Source organism: Triticum aestivum, chromosome 1D (assembly GCF_018294505.1).
Source record: "Triticum aestivum cultivar Chinese Spring chromosome 1D, IWGSC CS RefSeq v2.1, whole genome shotgun sequence".
Classification (NCBI taxonomy): Eukaryota; Viridiplantae; Streptophyta; class Magnoliopsida; order Poales; family Poaceae; genus Triticum; species Triticum aestivum.
The window spans coordinates 342,747,082-342,751,838 of record NC_057796.1 but is presented as its reverse complement, the minus strand read 5'-3'; positions in this window follow the sequence as shown (position 1 = coordinate 342,751,838).

Below are 4,757 nucleotides of genomic sequence, written 5' to 3'. Positions count from 1 at the left end.
GTGGGGGTGGATGAACAGGACCCCGTGGTGTTGCCTCTGGATGAGCAGGACCCCGATCGATCGAGCCGGTTGGGGCTAGATGAACAGGACCCTGTGGAGGGCAGGATGAACAGGACCACCCCGTGGAGGGCAGAATGAACAGTAGACGGTGGAGGGCTGGATGAACAGTAGCCCGTGGAGGGGTGGTTGAACAGGAGCCCGTGGAGAGGGCTGGTTGAACAGTAGCCGGTGGAGTAGCGCATGGTGGAGGCTGGATGAACAGGAGCCCGTGGATGAACAGTCGTAGGTGGAGGCTGGAGGAGGTCGACGGTGGATGAACAGTAGCCCGTGGAGGCGGGAGGGGGTCAACGGTGGAGATGAACAGTGTCCCGTGGAGTCCCGTTTTGCGGTACGCCACACCCCTCCCGATGAACAGGACCCCCGTTTCGACCGTAACGCTCCAACACAAGTTCGTTTCCTCCGTTTTGCGGTACGCCACACCCCTCCCGATCAACAGGACCCCCGTTTCGACCGCAGGAGGTCCGTTTCCTCCGTTTTGCGGTACGCCAGACCCCTCCCGATGAACAGGATCCCGTTTCAAACGTGGCCGGTCGAACACAAGGCCGTTTCCTCCGTTCTGCGGTACGCCAGGCCTCGTTTCCATCGGCTGTTCCGTCCAAGCCCTCCCGATGAACACGACGACGCATTCCGTTCCGACCCAGCCGGTTGGCTCCCCATGAACACGACGATGACGTTGTTTCTCCGTTCCGACCCAGCCATGTACACGAGCCCTGGCCGTACGTATGCGCGAGTAGGCGTTCGAGACCCTGCCCGTATGTACGTACGTGGCCGTATTTTCTTTCTTGCACACTGGCCGCTGTACGTACGTGTACATGCTACGTGCGCACCTCTACTACGACACGTGCGCGCCTCTACATCGACCAGTATGTACGTACACGTTCGCGACCAGAATGACAATGCTACGTACGCTTCGACCAGGTGGGTCCCGACTGTCAGGCACTTCCTTGCCTACGAAGATGTAGCTGGTGGGTCCCAGCAGTCAGGGGGGCGAATCGTTTTTTTGCCCGGACGCACTTGCTTGCGTGCGAAGATGTAGCTGGTGGGTCCCAGCAGTCAAGGGAAATGTTTTTTTTCATGAAATACAGTGGCCCGTCCGGTGGGTCCCAGCTGTCAGGTGGAGGAATCATTATTTTCCGCGTAATAAGGAGGCACTTCCTTGCTGCGGCCGTGGACCCAGTTGTCAGCCTCTCCACATACAGTCCACGTGCGATGGAAGTCGTTCCTTGACCATGTTGACCACGCCGCGCCGAGAGCACCAGGGCGGTGGACGACGACGAGGCCTAGGAAGGGGACGACGGGGAGCCGGAGAAGACGCGGCAGTGGAAGCCCGCGCGGAGAGGAGTACGAGGGTTCACTGGTTCGGCTGCGGTGTGAGGCTGCCGTCGCCGTAGGGCCTGGCCAGCGGTGGGAATAGTAGGGGGCGGTGAGGCCTCCACGGCAGCACAGCCGGCCACGGGAGGCAGGAGCATGCGGCACGACCGGCGCTGCTTTGGGCGGCTGGAGCAAGAAGACCAGAGGTTGAAGAAGCACTACGGCCGTTGGATGGAAATCGTACGGTCACTCGAGCTAGAATCGTTCATATTGACTAAAGTTGACAAAGGCCCCCATCCCAGTCAACTTAGTAGGCCCACAAGTCAGCCTCGCACCATGGTGGGTCCCAGCTAGCGGGGGGAGTATTCATTTTTTTGTGCGTAATAAGGAGGCACTTCGTTGCGTGCGAAGATATAGCTGGTGGGTCCGAGCTGTCAGCGGCGGTAATGTTTTTTTCGCGAAATACAGAGGCCCTTTCGGTGGGTCCCTGATGTCAGGTGGAGGAATCATTATTTTGCGCGTAATAAGGAGGCATTTCCTTGCGTGCGGCCGTGGACCCAGCTGTCGGCCTGTCCACGTATAGTCCACTTCAGATGCATGTCGGCCGTTGACCACGTTGACCAGGCCGCGCCGAGAGCACCAGGGCGGTGGACGACGGCGAGGCCTAGGAAGGGAACGACACGGAGGCAGGGAAGACTCGACAGTTGTTTCCCACGCGGAGGGGAGTACGACTGTACGAGGGTTTACTGGTTCGTCTGCCGTCGCCGGAGAATAACAGCAGGTGTGGGTGAGTAGAGGGATGGCTAGGCCAGCGATGGGAGTACGGTGGGGCGATGAGGCCTGCGCGGCAGCAGAGCCGGCCGCGGGGAGGAGGGAGCAGGCAGTCCCGCCGGCGCTTGTTTGAGCGGCTGGAGCAGGAAGAGTAGAGATTGAAGAAGCACGACAGCCGTTGGATGGCCATCCAACAGTCACTGCTTGTGCGTCAACCTTTTTTTTAGGAAAGCCTCAAATCTGCGGAAAACAGCATACAACCCATCTGCCATTATTTCTAATAATTTACAGCCCATTTGCTAATTATTAAGGTTTTTTTGAAGCCCATATTCTTTTTGTTAGCATTACAGCCCATATTGTGGCCACGGTTAAAAAATTATACGAAAATTTGCATATTTCGGTGCGGTCCGAACTGTTTTTAATCCCAAAATTTCGACTCACATTCAAATTGATTTAAAAAATAAATGTATATCAATATAAAATCCAACAAATTCTCCATGCATAAAAATTAATGTAATTTAAAATCTCGAAATGAAAAAAAGATATTTGAAACTAATTGCCGGTTTGATGTGTTTTAAAAATGTACAACCCATTTCTCATTACTGATGGGCCATTTTCTCGGCCAGCCGAATGAAAGCTCTCCTCGTCTTGAAAGATTTGCAGCCCAACAGGCCTGACAAAGCGACATACTTGGCAAATCACAAAAAAAACTGGGCTGTGGCCGTGGACCCAGCTGTCAGCCTCTCCACGTACAGTACTCTTCCGATGGAAGTCGTTCCTTGACCACGTTGACTAGAGATGGCAATGGGTACCCATTACCCGCGTACCCGGCGGGTAAAAACCCTATTAGGGTAAGGGTATGAGATAAAAAATTACCCATGGGTATATAAATAGAAAAATATTAAACCCATCGGGCAGAGTGGGTACGGGTATGGGATAGCATAACCCATACCCGTGTACCCATATACCCGCGTAAAATCTGTTAAGTGGGCCTTCACTACTCATATATCTAATCTAACTTCCCACAAAATCAGTCTATGTAGTCCACGAGATACATGTAGCCCACATACACACGTACATGGAATGATAGAACATAGAAGGAATCTGCGTGATTAGGGTGATTTGGCTTTGGTGAATAATGAATAGAGATCACGTCCCATATTCTGAGAGACGGAGATTGATATCCTTCTCGTCTCCTCCTGATCTCATCTCGGCTCCTCGCCTCCTCGGGCATCCCTAGTCACCGCCGCCATTGCGTCCAGCTACTCGCTGCCTCGCCGTCGCCAGCGCTTCAGCCGCTCGGACGCCATGGATCTTGGGGATGAGGACCATAGCTTGCGCGAGGACGGCGACCAGGAGAAGGAGATGCAGCTCGTGCTCATGCGGACTGAGTCAGACGGCGGCGACCACCAGGGCCAGGAGCATGGGCATGGCGCGGCTACCCTGGTCCCAAGCCTAACACCATCGTTGGGTGGTGCCGTCCGTCTCCGTCCGCCAGGAAAGGGCCAAGCCCCGGGCCGACGTAAAGGACTTCTACCTCCTGCCTCGGCGTCCAAGGTGCAGCCCCGTCGCAACACTTCAAGCCGGCCGCCTCGCCCTAGCCCGCTTAGTCGATCCTCTACTGTCACCAAGCACAAGAACAAAAGCAAGGCTATTTTGGCTTGGTGAGTTTCAATTTTGTGTATGATTTTATGCATTCGTAGATGATACGTAGATGTATAGATATGTGATGATATGATATTTTTTCCTGCATATATAAGTTGATAAGTATTGGTTTTCTGCCTATGCATGATGTATATAGCTGCTGTGATGAATGAGATCTTTTTATATAAGAGAAAAAATGTATTTGTTACTGAGATGAGCTCAGCGTAGCAAATTGTGTGCTAGTACGTACATCAGACACTGTGTGATTTTTTAGCATTGTAATAGCAGAGATAGAATCGGCGATGGTAGATTTTAGATCTATTTAATGAGCATCGTACTTTCAGTTCACATATAGAATCAAGTATTATATTAAGAAGACTACAAGAATTTGATGTATTTTTTCATTTATGCTCCTTTTGAAGTGGTACAGGTTCAACCAACCAAGTAGATGCTCCTTGTGATGCATCTGCCCCAATGGATGAAGATGCAGATCATGTCATTCTTTCAGATGATGAAGATGGACAGGAGGAGGAGGTGGAAGAGGTCAATGAAGCAGGCAAACGGAAGCTAACTTCTAAAGTTTGGTTGGAAATGAAGAAGATGAGGATCAATGGACAATGGAAAGCAAAGTGTAACTATTGTCACAAGGAACTTGCTTCAGGACCTAGAGCAGGCACAAAGCATCTTGCTTCTCATCTAAAGATTTGTACTCTCAAGATGTTGAAGATGAAGGGAGGCAAAACATTGAGTCAGCCATCATTGAGGATGAATGCTAATGAGGACGGTAACGTTTTTCTGGAGAGCTATACGTTTGATCAAGAGGTTGCTAGAAGAGAGCTTGGTAACATGTTGGTGTTGCATGAGTATCCACTGTCTATAGTGGACCATGCTGGTTTTAGGAAGTTTGTTCATGCACTTCAGCCATTATTCAAGCTACATACAAGAAATACTATTAGGTATACTTTGCCATG